This window comes from Urocitellus parryii, unplaced genomic scaffold (assembly GCF_045843805.1).
Source record: "Urocitellus parryii isolate mUroPar1 unplaced genomic scaffold, mUroPar1.hap1 Scaffold_59, whole genome shotgun sequence".
Lineage (NCBI taxonomy): Eukaryota > Metazoa > Chordata > Mammalia > Rodentia > Sciuridae > Urocitellus > Urocitellus parryii.
The window spans coordinates 2,591,528-2,606,096 of NW_027554094.1; the positions used below are offsets into that span (position 1 = coordinate 2,591,528).

The window sequence follows — 14,569 nt, forward strand, 5'->3', positions numbered from 1 at the left end:
GACTTGCAAGGCTGCCCTTGAACTCCTCCTTCCTCTGAGCTCCCTACGATCTTAGGACCTGACTTTCAATGCCCTGTTCCCTGGTGATGGCTTTTCCTCTTGCCTTCACCTGGAATGTTCTCTCCCAGCTCTCTGCCTGGTCCAGCTGCCTGCAAGGCTCATCACAAGGGCTGCTTCCTCCAGCAAGCCTTCACCGAGTCTCCTGTTGGAAAGAATAGGTCTCTCCTCCAAACATTCTGCCAGCTTTCCTGGCTGGGGGTTTTGGTTTATTTGTTTTGTTTTCTTTTTGCAATAGTGGGGGTGCAACATTAACCTATATCCCCAGCCCCCTTGATTTTCTTTTGAGAACAGTCTCACTACATTGCTGATGCTGGCCTCAAATATGCAATGCTCCTGTCTCAACCTCCTGAGCAGCTCAGTCTATAAGCCTGTGCCACCAGGCCTAGCTCCCATCAGGTCGAATGTAGTGGTTTGGAGCATAGGCTCTGGAGGCAGCCTCCCTGGGTGCAGAATCCCAGCTGGAACATTATCCAGTTCCTAGGGAAAGTTACAGAATACCTTTGAGCAAGAACCCCAGTTTCCTTGCCTGTAAATTGAAGATAAGTATAATTACCACCCCATAGGGCCCTTGTGAAAATGAAAAGATTAATCTGTGTACAATACTTAGGATAGTATCTGCCATGGGGAAAGTACCATATTACTCTTATCAGTGCTGTTATTACTAATATGGCCTCTTTTATGGATTCATTTTCTGTTGCTATAACAGAACACTTGAGACTGGGTAATTTGTAAAGAAAAGAGTTTTATTTTGGCTCATGGTTTTGGAGGCTGGGAAGTGTAAGAGCATGGCACCCATGAGGGTCTTGTGCTGTTTCAGCTCATGGCAGAAAGTGAAAGGGCAAGCAGGCACACGACAGATGGGGAGAATACAAGAAGCAGGCTTCTTTATAACAACCCCCCGTTGTGGTAACTAATCCAGACCCTCGAAAGTGAGAACTCCTCCCTCCCACGAGACCCCATTCTTCTGTTCATGACAGCTCTGTCCCATGGACCCAAACACCTCCCTCTGGGTTCCCCTCCCAATACTGCCATATTAGGGCCAACACATGAATTCTGAGGAACACATTGGAACCATAGCAACCGGTCTGACAAATCCTCCTGGGCAGGAACCAAGTCCGACGCCTTTCATCACCCACCCTGGAGATGTCCAGACACATTTGCTGATGGAGCCTAAGGCTACCCACCCCCTGACACCTCCTGGCCCTACAGAATCCAGAAGAAAGGAGGGAGGCTGCGAAAGAAAAAAATGTCCTCCCCTCCTTGATATCTATCAGGAGCAAGCCAGCTCATTGCCACCCCTATGCCTCCTGCCTGTCTTCACACCCCCATGCCTCCTGCCTGTCTTCTGAGGTCCAGGTCACAGTGCAGCTGAACGTCCCTGGGCATGGGAGTGATGGAGACAAATTGGAGGGAATTCAGAGGAGCCAAGTCCCTGAGCCCTTGAGAAGGGCAGGCTTAGCTGAGGAGGGAGATGGAAGCAGTTCTATGTGTGGCTTGGCTGAAGGACAGCGCTGGGTGTGATGGGGACATGGTGACTGGATTTAGGGATTCCAGCCATGCAGACAAGCTGAAGAGGGGGAGACATTGAGCTCTAGGGTGGGGGAGCTCTCCTGAGGCTGTTGGGCTCTGGGGATACAGACCTGGAGCTCCCTGGACACGGAGACAGGCCTGCCACCCCTCTGCTCACTGGCCTGAACAGAGGGCTCTCGGCCTGGCTTCCTGGGGGTGCTGACACTTTGGTGCAGGCCTGACCCTGAAGGCAGAGGGAACCAGGCCAGTGTCTACCCCATGTATCCACAGCTGTCTGAGGCTGGGCCTGGGGTGGGCCCTGCTGGGGGGCTGAGGCCCATCAGGGATCACAGCCCCCCTGGGGTGTGGTGCACTACCTGCAAGTCCACCACAGAGCTGTGGGCTCTGAGTTCTCTCTCTCCCTTCATCCCTGCACCCTTACAGTTTCAAGTCATGGTTTTCAGACCATAGACCTCTGCCCTCTCCTCCCAGGTACCAAGGGGCATGGAGAGGCCGGGAGGAAGTATTGGAAATGGCCTCATCATCCTCCCCCCCATCCATCCGGGCTTCGTCGTCCTTGGGCCAGGATAAATAAAACAAGTGAGGGAGAGGCCTCTGCATGCTCCGAGCTGATGTCTGAAGCGGCCCCTGTTGGTGGAGGGAGTGGCGTGCCGAGTGTCCGTCTGCCCAAGGTTGCGGTGGGTGCTGTGCCACCCTCCTCCCAGAGGAACGTGGAAGGGAGGGTGCCTGGGCCAGGTGCCCAGGAACGAGTAGCATGAGAAAAATGTTGAATCCCTCCTCAGTGTCTCCTTTCTTGGGTGCTCTGGAGGGACTGCTAGGGAGCCTAGGAGGAGGGAGGAGTGTGGAGATGAGGGGAGTGGTAGGAGACTCTCCCCATCCCTATCCCCCAGCTCCCCAATTTTCCATCTCTGGTCTGCTGGGCTCCTGGGTCCACTTCCTGAGGTCAGAGAATCTGAAGGCCCCTGGAGTAAGAAACCTAGATGACCAAAGTTCCAGAACTCCCTAAACTGAGGGTGACATGGGTGCTGCTGCTGGGCACCTTCCGTGGTGACCCCTGTGTCAGAAGACCTCATGTCTAGATCCAACTCCTCAATTTACTCCTCATGGACTCTTTTCAAGTCCTCTTTGGACCTCTGTTTTCCAGTCTCTAAAATGGACTTTTAAATTCTTGCACCTTGGGGCTACTGGGAAGTGCACAAAAATTCATGGCAATAGGGTCCTAGAAAGAATGTTTCAGCTTGAGGACCTGAAATTTAATGTTTTGGCAGCGCTCAGTTCTGCATCAACACAGGACACACCAAATGTTCAGGCACCCCAGTTCCAATTGCTGTCACTTAGCTTTTTCCATTTGGTGAGACGCCAAGATACCCCAACTCTTTTCTGTTCCCAATTCTCTGTGAGAGAAAACTGCCCCATGGGACCTGAATCTCCAGTTTGGAAATGCTTTGTGTCTAGCCCAGGTCCTTCTGCTGAGGTTCCTACTCAGATGTGTACTAACTTGCCACCCCCTAACCAGTATTCTCTTTCCTCTTCTCCCTCACCTCCTGCTCTGTCCTCAGAGGAAGGAGGAGGGGAGGGCAAAGGGTGGCCTTTCACTTGGACAGATGGAACAGAATAGGGGGAGCATTATACTTCCAGAAGCCGTCAGCTGTCCCACACCCTCAGCCTCACTCTCATCACTTGAAGGCCTCACCAACCCAGCTGGAATAGTGTGGTCTCTCACTGTGCACTGCCACCTGGGCGCCAGCCCTGACTCTAGTCTCCCCTGGCAGCTCTATGACATTGACAAGCCCAAGTTTATGGCAGCGGAAAAATGAAACCCACATCACCCCACCAGGGTCCAGCTCCCATCCGGCAGAGCCAGGGGTGTCCTCCAGTGGGCAGTGGGAGCCCCAGCAGCCCCTCAGGACACAGTGGAGTTGGGGTGGCATGGGCTCCACCCCAGCACAGCAGTTCCTGCCCTGCACCCCCCTCCCCCGCAGGCTGCTCTCTGTCCCAGCCCAACTGGGAGGGCTTCCACAGCGTTGGTGATAGGGGCCACTCCCTCCTGAGTTGGAGTTTAAAGGGGACTCCTTCTCCAGGAACCTGCAGCCAGATTGCTGAGTGTTCACAGTGACCTGGAGGTGATGTTTGGAAATCTGATTTGGGATAACATAATGTTCCTTTAAGTAATGCTGGCTGGAGGGACAAGGAGGGGAAAAATGACCAAGAAAAACAACCTGATTGAGGTTTAAAAGGGGACATTGTAGGGCCACCTCCTTCATCTCCCAAATCACTTTCCTCTCTTCCCCTCCTCCTCCTGCCCCAGACCTGCTTTTGTTCATGACAATCTCTTGGAGAGAAGATTGAAAGTGAAGTCTGTTTCCTTGCTTGAATATACATATATTTAAAGTGGGGAGGAAAGCACTAGCTCCCGACCCACCCCCGGCCCTCCCCTGAGCTTTGTGGGTAATGGGAGGGCTGCCTGCTCTGGGCTAGTGGTCAGCATGGGCTCTCCATTGCCCACTCATTGCCCCATCACAGAGGGATCATTAAGATGGGAAAACAGGCCAGGGGTGGGATGGGAAACTAAAGGAGTGGTGGCAAGGGCACCACTTAGTCACTGACTCCAGGCGCTGTTTATATAGTGGTGGTTGGCCAGCAGTTCACCAACTCCTGCATAGAATAAATACAGTATGAGGGGCTAGACACCAGGCAGGACATCTAAGTTCACTGTCTAACACATAGTGTGCTCGGCCTGCTAGGGAAAAGAGTTAAGAAGTTTTAGCTGGATCCCTATTGAATGAGTGACCCTGCTCCCCCATACCTATCTAGGCTAGGATTTACTTTGTGACAAAGGGAGGGTTAAGATGAAACATCTGTGTCACAGCAGGAGAAGCTGGGGTGGCAGCCAAGGGACCTCCCACAGAGGAGGAGATGCTTGTGTGGAAAGATGGACTCAGTGGGGGGAGGAAAATGAGGGTGATGGATATCTAGGGAGGGACAAACACACCCAGCCGTGGCCACCACAGCAGTGTCCTGCCAACCCCATAACTCCCACTACCACACACACCCTGACACCAAGCCTCTTTGCTCAGCCAAGCCACTTGTGCAACATTGCAGGTAGGACCTCACATGCCACCCACTGTCTGGCTTTCTCCCTGGTGTTCCATAGCCCCTGGCCCATCCTGAAGCAGCCCCCAGGCCTATCAGGGCAAGATGGGGCAGGCCGAAGGAAGAAGGAGGTGCAGAAGCCCGCGATGCAGCCAGCATTGCCGCCTGCCAGCCTGAGATGGATTCCTAAAGCCCCGGCTTCTCAGGAACCCCCAATTCCCTGGGCCTTGGTGCTGGGACCCCCGCCTGCTGGGGGCTGTGCTTCAAGAGAAGGAACAGAGAGGGCTTTTGAGTGTTTTTTTCAGGGGGCCTTGCTCCCCCTGGCCCCCACCTAGGGCATGTTATTACTATCAGAAATATCAGGCGTCTCAACTCCAATTAAAGTCAGGTTAAATGTCTCCACTGCAGAAATTCCACATGGGTCCAGATACAGAGAAGGGGCTCCCTCAGTCTGCCGACTCTCTCCTTCCCTCTTTCCCCAAGAGTGAAACTAAAGCACCAACTTAGAACATGTTTTCAGACCATTTACTCCAATACTCTCTGCTTCTACATGAGGACACTGAGGCATAGGAGAAGAATGGTCTTGCCTAAATTCATTCAGCAAGTTAATGGCAGAGTCAGGATGAAGGCCCAAGTGTCCTGATTGTCATTCTACAGTGTTTTTGTCACAGCACCCATCTGCAGCATTGGCCTTAAAATCGTCAAATTGCCTCCACAGATGGCCTACCATCTGTGGATGCTGGGACAAAAGCCAGAGGTGGCTTCTCTTAATGTACAGTGTACATAAATCATTTAATATTGCTTGATATAACCTGGGCACAATGGTGCACACTTGTAATCCCAGCTGCTTCAGAGGCTGAGGCAGGAAGATTGCAAGTTTGAGGCCAGTCTCAGCAACCTAATGAGCCACTGTCTCAAAAAATGCAATGGGCTGAGGATGTAGTTTGCTGGTAGAGTCCCCCTAGGTTCAATCCCTAGTACTGCATAAAAGTTGCCAGATAGAAGGGCCATGTAATCATGGGCTATTCTTCTCTGAGTCTCAGTTTCTTCATCTGTGAAATGAGAAATGCAAGAGATCATTGTTTCCATTTGCTCAGCATCCACTGCTTTTTTTTTTTTTATAACAGCTGCCAAAATTTTCTCAGGAAATCATGTCTCCCTCACTGTGAGTCCATATGAGTCAGCTCCAAGAGCTGACAGATGAAGACTCAACTCTTGCCCACCATAGCATTTGATCATAGTAGATAGAGATATTGATTTGTGTAGTCATGTGACCCTCGCTGGGCCAATACAAGCCCTCTCTGGAACTTCTTTCTCTTTTGGTACTGGGAATTGAGCTGAGGGGCACTGAAGTACTAAGCCGCATCCCCAGCCCTATTAAAAAAAAAAAAAAACATTTATTTTATTTAGAGACAGGGTCTCACTGAGTTGCTTACAGACTTACTGAATTGCTGAGGCTGGCTTTAAATAAATTGCTGAGGCAATCCTTCTGCCTCAGTCTCCAGAACCACTGGGATTACAGGTTTGTACCACCTCACAGGGCCCCCCTCCTTGGAACTTTTGATAAAGGCATAAAAAAAAGAGTCATTGAAGACTCATCAGTAGAAGACCTAAGCCTAGAGTTTCAAGAGCTCTGTGAGAAGAACCAGCCTGCGAGAGAAGCAGGCATTCAGGAGATGAATAGACCCCATTTAAGCCCAGGATCCAGTGTGACCCTTGCACAGTCACACATTGCTTAATGCCCAGGCAGATTCCCGGAGCCACCCTATTCCCCGGAGCAGGGTCCATATACAACTCAATCAATCCAGCATCACAACAATTATATACAGTTTAACTAAAATAATCATCTCAATGATTCCCTGGCCTCATCTTTCAACCATTCTGTCTGGCAAAATGCCAGGTGTCATTCTGACTTGGCTGTGGCTCTTAACAAGATGATTTTTTTGTTGTGCAAGCATCATATAGTGTGCTTACCCACACTAAGATGACAACTCCCTCACTAGGAGATGTAATCTCATGGGACAAACCATTGTATATGCAGCCTGTCATTCACCAAAATGTTATGTGGCACATGATTTTACTTCTCATTTATGTTAACTAAGAAGATACCCTTTTGGCTTATATCAGTTTGAGTTGGAGTCCTGCCATTTTCAATTGAAAGAGGCCCCCCTGATATAACAGAGACTGGAGATATCCTATATCATGAATGGCAGAGTTGGATGGTACCTTAGGGTGACTGTCCTGTAGAGACTTAGGAAAAATGTGAGGAATAAATAAATGAGTGTCTGAGATAACCATGCTTTTCATGGTCTGGCACTAAACCTCAGACATTTGCCTGCTGAATGCTTCCAGCTGGCTTGCCTGTAGTAGAGAGTGTATAAGCTTAGACCTTGCTTTGAACATTGTTTTTTGCATCTACCATCTATATCATCTAAGAAAACCTTATTTATTTCTTAGTGATAGACCCAACCTGATCTTTTCTTAAAATTTGGCATCTCTCCACAAAGCCATGAAAAGATAATTTTGGCTTTACTATAAATTACTGAAAATTCTGAACCTGCTTGGAATGCCTTCCCGTGCCTTAACTCACCCATGCCTGGCTCTCTGACCAGATAGCAGCCCTCTCTGAAACTTTAGTGACACCTCACAAATCTTGGCCTTCCCTGGCCAGACAATGACCCCCTCTGAGGCTCTAATGGTCCTCATAAATTCTGATGTTGGGGCCAGCAAAAAATGTAAACTACCATTAGTGTGATGCTTGTCAGAGTTCTGTAATCTGTAACCCCCCTTTGTGTAACTTTCTGGGCTATAAAGCTGGGCTGAAGGAAAGTTGGGGTGCTGTCTTGTTCCCGTTGTTTTAGGAGGGAGAGGCAGCCCAGCTGGTCGAAATAATAAGCTTGCTTTAATTTGATTTTAATTGGAGTCAGTGGTCTTTTCTTGCATCCTGGTCTAACATTTGTACTAGAGATTAAATCCAGGGGTGCTCTACCCCTGAGCCACATCTCTAACTGATTTATTTATTTTTGATTTTGAGACAGGGTCTCACTAGGTTGACAAGCTGACCTAAAATTTGTGTTTCTCCTGCCTCAGCCTCATTAGTAGCTGGGATTACAGGTGAGCACCCACACATTCATGGGAAACCTTCCTTTCTAAAGCCTCAGGTTTAACCCAAGAAGTATTACAAAAGCTAATGTCTAACTCAAGAGATGGGATAAGGCACCAGGATACACCTTTGAATATTAGGACAACAGACATTTACACATCATTTGCTAAGGGCAAAGGGATAGTCTGACATCCTTAGGGGCAGCTAGGGTAGGGCTAGGTAGAGACACCTTATAGAATTGTACAGATTCTGCACCAATCCAAGGGTACCATTGGCAAAGTGTATGTTGAGAAGTGAGTTCCCTTTAGCTGCATAGTCCTTAACCTCTGCAAACTTATATGGCTGATCTATGGCTGAAGCACATTGCAATTGATACTCTTGTCATTCTTCATCACTGAAGGCACATTCATCTTTAATCTTTTTACCTTTACAGAATTGGAATTGCAAGAATATTACCATGAAGCTATTGTTGGAAATCTGGTGTAATGAGTATTTTATGGTGGCCAAGGGACCTGGGTGTACCAAAATATTGCTCTAGACCAAAGCCAGCTCTTCCCCCAAGGTTCCCAAGGGACAGATATGCACATAGAACAACAGCAAAGAAAAGCAACGGTTCCCTTCACCCTTATCTGGACTTTGGACCTCACACCTCAATGTGAGCTCTTTCATACTTGCTAGGATAGTTTAGCCTAGCCATGAGCCTTGAGATATTTCTTCCCGTCACAAGATTAAACACAATACTGGATACTGTCTCCCTCCTAGCATCTTTATGGAAGACAAAGACAAAAAGGAAAGTATATAGGTAGTGAAAATCTGTCCCTAATTCTGCATAGAGCTCTGGTCATATGGGCAAAATAAAAAAAGAAGCAATTCACACCCTTTTTATGACAGCTGATGCATAGTGACTTTACTTGCTAATTGAAGGTAGTTCCATCAATGTCCTGATACTTGACATCTCTTTCTGATGGGAACAGGGGAGCAAAGAAAGGGGTGATAAAAGGAAGTTTTCCAAACTCAACTCATAGGTAGTGAGCCCTGCATTAAGATGCAGGTATAATGGGAGTAATATGATGGGCTTACCAGATGAAATAGACTCCTTTTTCTTACCTCAAATCTGTACAAATGATAGATAGTAAAATATCATTTAAAATTCCATTTTAAATAATAGCCATTGTGGAATACACTTAGTGACCAATTAAAGAAAATAGAGAGGGTGAATGAAAGGCATTTTTAAGACATTCAAGCACTCAGAAATGTTATTAGTTACAGATTCTTTCTGACATAACTGATAGAAATATATCACACTAAGAAACAAAATGATTAATTCAAGTACAAGAAGAGGGATATTAGAATAATGGAAAAGAAATGAGGGCTGGGATTGTAGCTCAGTGGCAGAGCACTTGCCTAGCATATGTGAGGCACTGGGTTTGATCCTCAGCACCACATAAAATAAATAAATAAAACAAAGGCATTCTATCCATCTACAACTACAAAAGAAATTGGGGAAAAAATTTAAAAAGAAATGAGTGAAGTATAAGAGAATGTATCAACACAGGATGTGATGGGGTGGAAGCATAGGGCAAGGGGTGGACTGTAGTATAGTAAAGAGGGAGCAGAGGTAAAAAACCATATACCAAGCTTCTTGCTTTGTTTGGAGAGAGAATACATGCAGATTAATGTTAAAAGCTGGTAGAGAATGCATATGTGTAATGTATGGGCAAATTTTTGAAGCTTTAAATTAAAAGGTATACTTTTGAAATCATTACTGAAAATGAAATGGAAAGAAGAGAATTTTCTCCATTTAACAAAGACAGCAAAGGGGTTGGAAACACTGAGAAAGAAGGCAAATTTAAAAAATGCAAAATGAGATGTCAGAAATTAGTCTAAGTGCATAAGCAATCATAGTAAATGTAAATGCTAAAATTACCCTGTTAAAATATAAAGACTCTTAGGCTTTTGCCATTTATGAGACATACATAAAACAAAATAACACAAAAAGGTTGAAAATATACTCAGTGCTAACTAAAAAGAAGGAAATGTAGTAATACCCATGCCTGACAGAAGAAGATTTAAATAATAAATAAAGAATATTTAGTTCCTTATAGGAATAGTCCATGACAAAGATAAAACAGCAATGAACCTTTACAGCACGGTTTAACATAGATAACAGAAAATTATAATCATAGGGCAAAAATATTCTTTATTCAGAAATCAACACATCAGGTACTAACTTACTAATCTGCTAACTACATAAAGACATCAGTATTAAAGTGAGCAAATTAGCAAAGTTGAACATTTGTATGTTTGTATGAACAGAAAAGTCATACACTTTTTAAATACATATTGAATACTCATGAAATTAATGATATGTTAAGTCAAAATAGAAAGCTCAATAAATTTGAAATAATAATATCACATATGGTCACATAGTAACCATTGGGTCAATAATATAATGGTTTAAAAATAAAATAATGCTTTGAAATCTATGCCCCCAGAAAAAAGAGGGGGAAAAGCACACTTGTAATATGGTGAAAGAAGAATTAACATGAATTGGTGTGAATATACTATGTATACAACCAGAGATATAAAAAATTCTGCTCTATATGTATAATAAGAATTGTAATGCATTCCACTGTCATGCATAAATAAAAAAAGAAAGATTAAAATGGAAAGTATAAACCAATGAAAAATGAAAAGCAATCAAATCTCTATATAACAAAACTAGTAGGATGTAACAAAATAACCACTCAGAGAAAAATTCATGGCCTTAAGTGCACTTATACAAACATGAAAACCAGGCACAGTGATGTGTGCCTGTAACCCCATCTATTCAGAAGGCTGTCATAAATTCCCAGGCAACTTAGTGAGACCCTGTCTCCAACTAAAATAAAAATGGACATGGGATATAACACAGGGGTAGAGTACCCCTGAGTCCTAGATCCAGTGCCAAAAAAAATCAAACTTCAAGAGCTAGGAAAAAACTATAAACACAAAGGAAAATAAAAGAAAGGAGTTAATAAAGATAAAACATAAACCAATAAAAGGAATAAAAATAAAATTAATCAATAAGTGAAAATGGTACTTTGAAATGACAATGAAATAAATGAATGTTCTTTCTGATAAAGGAAGAGAAGACATAATTAATAATAAGACTAATAGCCCTGGAGGAGATTTTTTCATTTGGCAAATAAATTTGAAAACTTAAATAAAATTATTTTCTAGAAAATCATAAAATACCAAAACTGGTAAAGAATTAGTATAAAACTGGTTAGCCCAGTAACCACAGAAGGAATTGGAAGCCTAATCAAATATCTACCCTTAAAATGGTGATATACAGCTTCTAAAATGGCCCACAATAGTTTTTACCTCTTCATATTCACATCTTTCCTCAATTTTATTGCCTTGAACGTGGACTGGATCCTGTGTCTTGCTTCGAGTGAGTTGAATGCAACAAAAGTAATTGTGGATCCATTCCAAAATTAGGTTACAAAAAGACTGACTTCCAGCTTGGTGGCATTCTGGTTTTCCCTTGTTGGCATTGATGAAGCACATTACTGTATATCATGAGCTGACTTATGTAATGGTCAAGATGACATGAACTTCAGAGAGTCCTCTGGATAATATCCAGTGAAAAATTGATGACCTCAATTCAAAAACTCACCAGGAACTGAATCATGCTAACAGCCACGTGAGTGAGCAAAGAGGTGGCTTTGCTCCCAGTTGTACCTCATGAGGACAGCAGCCACAGTCAACACCTTGATCACAGCCTATGAGAGACCCTGAGCCAGAAATAAGCCCTGAGCTGTGCCTGGTGGCTTGACTATAGAAACTGTGAGGTCAGAAATGTTTCTATTGTTGGGGCTGGGGTTGTGGCTCAGTAATGTGAAGCACTGGATTCCATTCTCAGCACCACATAAGTAAATAAATAAGTAAAATAAAGATATTGTGTCCCTCTACAAATAAAAAGTATTTTTAAAAATGTCTGTTGTTTTAATTCACTAAGTTTTAGGGTAATTTGTTATACAGCAATATGTAACTAATATAAATATAGGCAACAAGTTCAGATTTTCTTTGTCACATAAATAGTTCCTGAGCATACCAAAAGAGAAAATATCCAACTCACTTTAGAAAGTTTCATAACTCTGATGACAGAAAGCAACAGGTTACATAAAGAATATTACAATCTAATGACACTGATGTAAAAGGCATGAGTAAGCATTTAACAGATGAAATCTACTGACATACTAAAGGAATCAAAACCAAATATATTTCACCTCCAAGAATGCAACGACTTAAAAAATTATTTCATACTTGTCATGTTCTGCTCTAAGTTCTAGATTAATCATATATGTTATATATGTAATATATATATATATATATATATATATATATATATATATATATATATATATAAACTTGCACAACAACCTCATGAGATAGTTCTTATTGTTTAAAAACTGAGGAGAGTAGAGGTTACACAAGTCCACAGTTAAAAAAATGGATGAAGAACTGCGATTTGAACCCATTTCACTATGCTGATTTGCCATTAAGAAAATCTATCAATTAATTCACTATATTGCCTTTAAGAGATAATTACACCATCATTTTAATAGATGTTTTTTTAAAAAAATATGAGAAATTAAATACCCATTTCTCATTTAAATAGACTCTTAGAAAACTGTAAAATATCAGAGATTTACAGCAAACATCAAACTTAGTGGTTAATTATTAGAAGCCTTATTTACCAAACTCAAGAATAAGATGAGAGTACCCATCATCACCATGTTTCTTCTCCATTGTACTGAAGATTCTGATCAAGGGAATATAGTGAGAAATATGCTACTATTGTAAGTATTCAAAAATAAGATATAAATCATTATTATATGCAGATGGAATTAATCTCTACTCAAAGAATTCAAGAAAAGCCATTATCAAGAATAGGGAAAATTCAGCTCTACTGAAGAGACAAGATATCAGGATTAAAAATCAATGTGAAGTCCCCAAATATTTAGACCTCAAAAAACATACTTCTAAATAACACATATTGATCAAAGAAGTCTCAGAGAAATGTGAAAGTATTTTGAATTAAATAAAAAGGAAAAAAATAAAACCAGTATGTAGAGGGAAATTTAGAGTATTGGATGTATACAGGAGAAAGGGCAAATGGTCTAAAATCTAGAGTCTAAAATTCCACCTTGGTGCATAGGAAAATATATAATTGAAGCCTAAAGAAAGCAGCAGAAAAGAAAAAAAAAACAGAATAGAAACCAATGAAATTAATAAAGGGAAAACCAAAGAGAAAAATCATCCAATTCAGCAACTGGTTCTTTGAAATTAATGATTGGCAGGTAAAAAAGAAGAAAAAGAAGAAGAAAAAAGAAAACACAAATGATTCGTATTGGAAGTGAAAGAAGAATGATCACTACGGATCTCTTAGACATTATAATAAATATTATGACCAATTATATGCCTGTAAATTTGATAAACTAGATTAAATGGGCCAATGCCTTGAGAAACACAAACTATGAAATCCAAACAGATAATCTGAACAAATTGATATCTATTAAAGAAATGAAACCATTATAACCTTCCAAAATAGAAAGCACCACGCCCAGGTGGTTTCACTGGTTAATGCTCTCAAAACTTTAAATCCCTCTCTTTCTGGTACTGCGGCGCGAGGAACAATGAGCAGCAAAGTCTCTCGCGACAAGTCCTGCACGGGAACCAGCGCAAGCTCCGCAAGTTTCTGGAAACAGTGGAGCTGCAGATCAGCTTGAAGAACTATGATCCCCAGAAGGACAAGCGCTTCTCGGGCACCGTCAGGCTTAAGTCCACTCCACGCCCTAAGTTTTCTGTGTGCGTCCTGGGGGACCAGCAACACTGTGACGAGGCCAAGGCTGTGGATATCCCCCACATGGACATCGAGGCATTGAAGAAGCTCAACAGGAATAAGAAGTTGGTCAAGAAGCTAGCCAAGAAGTATGATGCCTTTTTGGCCTCAGAGTCCTTGATAATGCAGATTCCCCGAATCCTGGGTCCAGGCCTAAATAAGGCTGGCAAATTCCCTTCCCTGCTGACACACAATGAAAACATGGTGGCCAAAGTTGATGAGGTGAAATCCACAATCAAGTTTCAGATGAAGAAGGTGCTATGTCTGGCTGTTGCTGTTGGTCATGTGAAGATGACAGATGATGAGCTTGTGTATAACATCCACCTGGCTGTCAACTTCCTGGTGTCATTGCTCAAGAAGAATTGGCAGAATGTCCGGGCTTTATACATCAAGAGCACCATGGGCAAGCCCCAGCACCTGTATTAAGGCACATCCTAATAAATCCTAGTGCTACCAAAAAAAAAAAAAAAAAAAAAAAAACTTTAAATCCTTAAGTAAGAGATGATACACATTTTCTCCAGTGTCTTCCAGAAAAAGAAATAGAAAGTACATGTCCTAGCTCATTTTGGGAGGCCAGCATTACAGTGTTTCCAAAAACAAAGACGTCACAAGAAAGGGACACTATGGACTGATATCTCTTATGCAAAAATTCTGTGTAAAATATTAACAAACTGAAGCCAATAATGTTTAAACGGAATTGTGCACCATGAGTGTTTGGGTTAGGATAGGAGGTGTAGACATAAAAGTTCATGATTAGATGAGGAGATCTGGAACCTGATCATTTCATTAATTCATTTAATAGATTAATAACTTGAAAGGACTACTGTACCAGGTTGGCAGGTAAGTGTAGGAAGGTAGACTGTGGTGGAGGAGGTAGGCCACTGGGGGCATGA

At 43.0% G+C, this 14,569-nt stretch overlaps 1 pseudogene; it reads left to right on the forward strand.

Moving 5' to 3' along the window:
• The first annotated feature begins 13,554 nt into the window (after positions 1 to 13,554).
• On the forward strand, positions 13,555 to 14,135 carry LOC144252771 (large ribosomal subunit protein uL1 pseudogene; annotated as a pseudogene).
• Positions 14,136 to 14,569: the final 434 nt, after the last annotated feature.